This window comes from Triticum dicoccoides, chromosome 5A (assembly GCF_002162155.2).
Source record: "Triticum dicoccoides isolate Atlit2015 ecotype Zavitan chromosome 5A, WEW_v2.0, whole genome shotgun sequence".
Lineage (NCBI taxonomy): Eukaryota > Viridiplantae > Streptophyta > Magnoliopsida > Poales > Poaceae > Triticum > Triticum dicoccoides.
The window spans coordinates 555,104,275-555,112,711 of NC_041388.1; the positions used below are offsets into that span (position 1 = coordinate 555,104,275).

The 8,437-nt window shown below is 40.1% G+C and overlaps 1 non-coding gene and 1 pseudogene across 1 annotated transcript; both read right to left on the minus strand.

Moving 5' to 3' along the window:
• Positions 1 to 1,053: 1,053 nt before the first annotated feature.
• Positions 1,054 to 1,136, minus strand: LOC119304577. The gene has a single exon (XR_005148363.1). It is a non-coding gene; the product is annotated as a small nucleolar RNA R16 (small nucleolar RNA).
• An 892-nt stretch (positions 1,137 to 2,028) lies between these two features.
• The window catches only part of LOC119299972, a 6,820-nt pseudogene continuing 411 nt past the window's right edge, over positions 2,029 to 8,437 (minus strand).

The window sequence follows — 8,437 nt, forward strand, 5'->3', positions numbered from 1 at the left end:
CTCCCAAAAAAAATACCATTACTATCTCTAAGAACAGCTGCAATGGCTCCTGCACCCTCATCCATATGGAAAGAGGCATCCACGTTTAGCTTCACAAACTTGGTTCCGGCTTCCTCCATTTATGTTCCTGTACACCACGGATTTTTAAGTTGGCTTGATGAAAATTGTTTGCAACTGCCAGGACCGAAATAGGCCATCTCGAGGGAGGTGGCGGTGATCCATCATGGGTGAGCTCACGGCGCACCCACCGTAAGTACCAAGCCCCAACCGTTATCACCTGTTTTACATCCAAATTAGGCTTTATAAGGATCGGTCTAGAGTCTGCTAGGATCAGGTGTTCGAGTATGATTGAACCGGAGCGATTAATTAACTTCGCTTCTTCAACAATGTCTAGTATACCCAGTTGGAGCCACAATTCCTTTGCATGTGTACAGTCAAACAGCAGATGGTGTGTATACCAAACCTTAGATTATAAATCTCATCTAGATATTGTTAACCATACACTTTAGAGATCGTTATCACAAATTGTTAGGGCCACACAAAGATATATGCACTACTAGTAAATAGCCCGTGCTACGCTCCGGAACCATATGAAAGTAGAGCCAAAGAAGTTTATACTCGTTTGGTTATTAAAAAATAAATCAAATTAAGACCTTCTAAAGTTACACAAGAAATAACTCGTCTTTTGTTTTCTTATGCTATGTATGATTGGGCATTTTTACTGATGCTACTATACATAGAGTTGTTCTATTTTACCATGTAGTAAGCCAAAACACTAACGATATGATTGCTTGTTCAAAAATATTTATCTTTATTGTATGTTTATAATGCTGAAGATTAGAACTCTAGTACGTTAAATAGATTATGAGAATCAACATTTGAAATCTTTCCATATTTTTTATGTCCCATTTAAAATGCTATTGCCCCATTAACAACACACTTCAAAACAGACACATTTATAGATTTTAGTGGACTTGAAAGAAAACATAATTAAAGCCAACCTACAGCCTACCAAAATGATGTATGAATGTAGTTAAAAAGAACTTAAAGATGGGTAGCATGAGATAAATAAGCGAAGATTTGTAAGCATATTATAGATTAAGTGTCCAACATAATATTTCACATCATTTGCCACTTTAGACTACACAGGAATATTGATAAAATGTGCACCGAGAAAAAAATAATAGACATAGAGCACGCTAACGCAAGGCATCAGAGATAAGAAAAGGTTATTAGTCCACACCTGGAAGTATCCATCGAGACTACATGATATATATTCAACATGCCAACAAGAAAAGTCGAAGAATCTAAATTTTGATGATTGAAAATATTACCCCCTTCTTCCCAAAATATAAGGCGCGCTTGAATTTTTCCGGTCTTCATCACACAACTTTGACTATGATTTTCACTTATTGTATTTCTACAAAATAAATTTGAAGACATATGAAATTGTACTGTTTGGCAAGATATACACGACAATGCCATTTATACATGTGCCAACCAAATCATTCTTTTGATTGGTAGTATGTTCATGTGCCAACCAAATCATTATTGAACAATAGGTTTGGCCGAGTTGAGCCCACGACCATGGGAGTGACTTAGGTGTGAATGAACACGGGCACATAGCCGGCTACATGGGACACCAACAAGATCCTACTTAATTTATGCGGTTGACAAGCCACGCTGCTTGCGTCCTTAGTAGTTACCAACAACAATGGATTTTCACACTGATACTATAATTGAAGGCAAGCAACACGTATCCTTCTCTCGGTGCAATCTTCTTCAGAAGCAGAATTGAAGTCATACTTAGATACCCATAGCATAGCATATTAGGCACAAGCTGTCGCACATTTCAAGGGTTTTGTCTCTCAAAATAGATTCCAGATTACTGAAACTAAGTCAAGCAACTACAAAAACACAAACAAGGGGTCTAGTAGCAAACAACGAAACAAGTGGTCCAGTACGACAGGAGAGTCACATGATAGGTGGACAGCATCCCCTTTTACGAATACAAGTTTATATGCCATCTCAAGGTTTCTTATCTCCAGAGCGAGCAGCAGACTCCATGGCCTCCCTGCAATCCACAAGAGTGAAATGCGCGAGTGAGAATAATTTCACAGATTTTTTAGCTCAGTGGAAAGAGCTCCGATTTACATGTTTATCTTCCTCCTTAGACAATGTACTAATTCAATAGGATAACAAGTATGTAAACTAGCAAATGCATCTTCGTTACCCTAGAGCTTTCTTGATCTCGTCGCTCTCAGGTTCACGTTTCAGTGCTTCCTGGAATGCATCAGCTGCTCCTTGGTAATTCTGTACACACACAAAAAAAATACAACAGGAGGTTGATGGCTTGATGCAGGTAAGTGAAACTGAATCAGACTGCGTTTCCGAGGCTAGATATGCCATACCTCCATGAATGTGAGAGCTGTACCCTCACGGAACCATCCCTTGCACCAATCAGGCTGAAGTTTTCTGCAGTATTGAGCATCTGACAAGGCTCTTTCCCATTCCCTCATCTGCAGCCAGCAAGCGCTCCGGTTGGAAAACATGGTGGCATCAGATGGGTCTATCTCAATCACCTGCATCAACAACCAGCATGTATGAGACAACCAGCATGCATGAAATCAGTTTCGCAGGATCGTTTCATTAGTTCAACATATCTACTGATGGCTTTTTTCCATTCTCTTTTGGTAAGTTTGGATCTTGTAAACGCTGCAATAACTAATTGAGGGCTGTGTGCATCAATCGATGCAAAGGCCGGGGCTGTTACCCCCTAATAAAATAAGAATAGTCCTGATTTAACCAAAGGCGAGATCAAATATTTAGTGTGACATTTTAGTCACGATATGGAATGCAGAGTAATTACTTTTCCTGCCATCTGATGTAAGGCAGCCATCCTTCTCCAAATATTTAAAAATAAAAATCAACTAACCTATGAACAATTCATATTTCTAATAACTAGTACTCCCTCCGTAAACTAATATATGATGTTTTGGATCACTAAAGTAGTGATCTAAAACGTCTTCTATTACTTTACAGAGTAGTATGGATGCAAGAGAATAACTTAAGAAATCACATTTTGTGGTGTGCATCTGATGTTTCAAAACTCACCCGTCCAAAGAAGTACAGTGCGGCATGGTAGTCCTCCTTTGCAAATGCAGCCCTCCCTCGTGACTTCAAAGCAGTTATTTTTCCTTCTCCAGGAACTGGATCCTGAAGACAGTATCACAGCCATAGCGAATTTCAAATTCAATAAGCATAAGTATTGCAGTTGGAAAGCCTGTATAAAATCTCTTTGACCTGAATTCCTTAGTTTAGAATCATGATTATTGGTTTCCAGTTCAAATTTACAAATTCCACGGGTGAAGTGCTGTCCAACCAACATAACTGAAATTCACCCTTAATACTCGCTATTAAATAAAACTACCAAGTTGACACACATAATTTTAGAATATACTCTCTTTTCTGATCTACTGGTTGTTATGTATTTAAGAGCCACACTTACCAAGATCTACTGATTAGGAGATTTTCAAATTTATCTCCATTTTTATCGTACTATACTTTTATGATATAATTGTTAGATGTGAGAATTTCTATATTATGGTTGATTTAGCAGGATTATATCTTTGAGATATTACACTAACAATATTTGATGACTAAAAATATGCAGCATGTGATTTCCAATAAAGTTAATTACCTATGTAAAAAATTTGAACTTCTGTACGTCTTATAAAATCAATCTCAATCTCAGTATTAGCTGCAATATCTAATATGGCATGGGAGGCATGGAATTGCGGATCAACCTCTGGCATATAGCTTAGATATCTAATGAGGATGTTAGGCCCATGTTTTCTTCATGCCCGCGTAAATCCTAGTGGTTGGTGACAATTTCATACTGAATAAGGTTTCCTGCCATCATCACCCTGCATCGGTCCTCCATATGGACCAATTGGTTCTCACGACTTGTGTATTCCTTGTTTTTTTGTAGTTTAGTGATATGGAGCATTTGTTTGGCGGCCTGAGTTTTAACAGGATCTTAGGGGCCCACTCCTTGAGATGGGCGGCTCATGTGGCTGTTCAATCATGGCAGGTTAGTCTAGCTATTGCAGGTTAGATCTTCTATAGTGTAATCGCTGGAGATATGGATAGATGTCAAGATGAGTAGGAAGAATATAGTGATATTGACTTTGAGGGACCTTCATCCAGCATTCGGATGACCTTCATTGTTGTTATTTGCATCAGTTTGTTTCAATCCAAAATTGTGTAGACACTGTTCCTAGAAACATGTCACTTCTGTAGGCTTTACTTTTTATATGCATATGTCAAGAGAAATAATAAAAATTATACCACGTAAATATTTTTCATGCCAACTTTTTTGCCCATTTTAGCAATGTGGATTGTTTATACATTTTAATAGGAAGAATTAATGAATAGAGATACAATATACTATTGTTTAGGATGACAAGTATTAACGAATAAAAATACAATATACTATTGTTTAGTGCAGGTTTGTGGAGTGAACAAACACATGGTCGTGGAAAGCAGAAAGGAACAAGGATACATGGATGAAGGGGTAGTATTCAATGACACAATCAAAGCTCACGAGTATGTATTCATACTTCTGGGTTCGCTTTTTAGATCCATATATAAACTATTACTGACAACATATGTAAGTAATTTCTGTGCTTTGAATAGAGAGAAAAAAAAACTACAGGCTATACTTCAATGTAGTTAGAAAAGATCTACATGCCTGATGCTAGATTTGTTAGTTATTTGCGCACACATATACCTGACGTCTGATAAGTGGAGATTCCATCGTTCTAATTATCCCATCAACTGTCCAATATGGCAAGGATGGAACTTGTCTTGTCTTGGAAAACAAAATTTTGACAAGGTCACGTCGACCACACTTTGCTGCTAATTTGATTGGAATATCCCCACCCTATATTACAACAAAAGGACAGGGAGATGTAATATAATCCAGCATGAATGAAATGGGATCATAACAATGAGGTGTTATTTTACCAGAAAACATAAGTAAATAAAAAGAGATATTCCTACGTACATCCCAACTAATGGCAGTATTAAGTATTGTCAAACGAATAAAAATAACTATTCAATAGTAAAACTACATCCACTTATGTTCTTGTTAGCAAGATCAAGTACTAAAATCACCCTATCTTGGCATAGAGATAAACCGTCAAGAGTAGATCCCCTCTTATAAGTTCTACTCCCTCCGTAAACTAATATAAGAGCATTTAGATCACTACTTTAGTTATCTAAACGCTCTTATATTAGTTTACAGAGGGAGTAATCAATACTACCTCCGTCCGGGTTTATTAAGCCCCCTCGTATTTTGGGACAAACTTTGACCATCTATTTGACTAACAAAATGCAAAGTATATATGTTACAAAAAGTATATTCTGGATATGCATTCGAAAGAGGTTTCCAACGGTGTAATTTTTGTCGCATATAGTTTACATTTTATTAGTTAAATATGTGGTCAAACTTTAGACCAAAATAAGATGCATGGGGCCTAATAAACACGGACGGAGGGGGTAATAATCATGTGTTATGATACTTCATTATGCCAAACCATGGCACAGATACCTATATCACTGGAGCTGCAAATCAATACATATGCACAATTCAAATTAATCATTATTTTGGGCATCAAGTTTTGAAGTGTGAATTTATCAAAAATCAGGCTCCATGGAGCCTGAGATCCAAAAGCAATTTCCACCTTATTTTTTTTGAAACGGAGGCAAAAATATTTGCCTCATCGATTAATTAAGAAGAAGAGAGTTGTCCGGTTAATTTACGGAAAACCAGGCAAAACCGATACAGACTCCCAAATACGGACTACTCGCAAAGTACGAAACACCAAAACCGCTCAAGCGACCCTCTAAACAAGCAACAACGGCAACCCTCAATACTTATAGAACACAATGAAACTCCTAGCGAGCACACCAACGAAAACTGACCACCCTCCATCATGAACCCACAGACGCCTTTCGGATGGCGCCACACTTCTTGTTTTTCTTCTTCTTTGGTTTCTCCTTAGTTGACTTCTTCTTTGGAGGGTCACTTGTCTTGCCAGATGTCGCCTGATGAGCCACCCATTTGTCAAGAAAATCATAAAACTTATTGAATTTCTTAGTTTCGTTTTCATCAACCAAGACACTGCCAGGAGCCGACATCAACACACTGACCGCATCAACAACCTCAACCAAAGGAATCACCGACGCAACCTCATCGACCACAGGAACCGCCAACACGATGGACTCAGGCACCTTCAGTTGCTCACATGACTTTGGCAACACATGCCCCTCACACGAGGCCGCCAATGAGACCACCTCCAAATGCTCTACAGAGAGAGGAGAACCAGGGCTAAGACATAGCTCTCGTAGCTCGGGCATGACCTGCAACACCGGAGCTTCAAGCACGACAATCGACTCGCCTGAGAGTGACGATGAACCGTTCTCAACACGAGGGGAGAGACATCCATATAACTCTTGCCTCCCTTCCTCCATAGAGCCAACATCTTCCACGCCAGAAGGGCATGACATCGGAGTGGTCTGCGACCTAGCCGGTGCAAGGGAGAGCCTGCTAAGAGCAGCCTCCGCCCGCTCGAGAAAGCTCTGAACCCGTGCCAGACAACTCTGCAACAATGTTGTCTGATCGGCCAGAGAGGACCGCAACATCATATCGGGTGGGGTTGCTGAGCCAACGGGAGCAGAGACGACGGACGCCCAAGACCCATGGTGAATCGCCTTGGAAGGGAGCACGGATTTCATTGCACCCTTACATGAAGCTAGAGCAGGATGGCGCTTCCACCTTATTATATACTCCCTCTGTTTACTATTACAAGATGCTGTGACATATTTCTGATTCGGATGTATCGATAGGTGCATTTTAGTGTGTTTGTTCACTCATTTCAGTTTGTATATATAGTCTATATAGAAATTAAATATCCAAAACATCTTATATTTAGGAACAGAGGGATTAGAAATTTAGATTGAGAATTTAATTTATACAAAGCATTGATGTCTATCCCTACCTTAGGTTCAGACGACCACTCAACCACATGGGATATGCAAGCAAGACCCTAAATTAAAAAGTTTAAAATCCCAGTACAGAAAAGGAAACAAACAGAAGAGTCAAATTAACCTCGGCAGGAATATTAGGGTCTGCCCCAGCCTCAAGCAAGAACTTGACAATATCTGTCCAGCCAGACTCCACTGCATACGTTAGGGGAGTCGGCCCGCGGTATGAGTTACCGTTGACATCAGCACCAGCCTATTATTTTGAAAATACATAACAGAAAGTAAGCAAATGATGAAGCAGCAATCATATGCACGAGACTGTAAGATGAACCAAACTACCAAAGTAGTAAGGCTGCTTTGGTGGCTTGCATTATCCTATACTAGGCTTACTAGCTAACACAAGAGTTTGGACAGGCACAAGAAATACTCAAGTTAGGTGTGGTGAATGAGTTACTGGACCTCAATCAGTAGCCTCATGCATTTGAGAGATTTCTCACAGCATGCCAGCATGAGTGGTGATACGTTATCATCCATAAGTATGTTGGGCTGATTTTTTTCCAAAACAGAAAAAAAGAGTCAGATCTGATCAGATGGCAGAATTAATAATAATAATAATAATAATAAAGAAACTGCCCACCAAGAGAATGCTGCCGCAAGATTCAGAAATATGCATGCAATTCGGTTATACTGAGTTCAGATTTCAGAAACATACATCAGCACCATGCTCCAGCAGAATCTTCATAGCCTGATGCTGCCCCCTAGAAGCAGCCGCGTGCAATGGCGTCCCGACATAAACCACGAGCATAATGTTCACAGGAATTCCTTGGGACAGCAGCAGCTCTAAAGGCTCGCATAGCCCTGGTGTGGAGGGGCAACAAATTAAGATCCGAAGTAGATTTTTTGCAGGCAATTAAGATCTTCCTTGAATATCTTAGACTGAAGACTAGAGTGAGGCAAAATCACCTCTGCCAGCTGCAATGTGCAGCATCGTCAAGCCTTGGGCAGTCGCCTTTTTTGGTTAGCGCCATGATCGATAACGTACTTCATAATCTGTGCGTTCCCGGCGTATAGAGCGCAGCTCAAAGGTGTCTTACCTGCAAGAAAAGAAAAGAGATGAAATGAGATCCGATAATACTGACATGCACAGACAAACATGTTACTAATCTGCCATGCATCCATCGATAGCACCAACTCTCACAGCACGCACCTGTGGTGGTCGCTGAGTTGACACCAAGCCCTACTTCCTCTATCAAGAACTTGCAGCACTCCAGGCAACCCTTGTCGGCAGCCAGATGCAGCGCGCTAGCCCCTTCCACGTCCTTGGCTCCCCGCAAGTCCGTCCGCTCCGCCATTTCTATCAAGGAGAGCATTATTGTAAGCAGAGAGA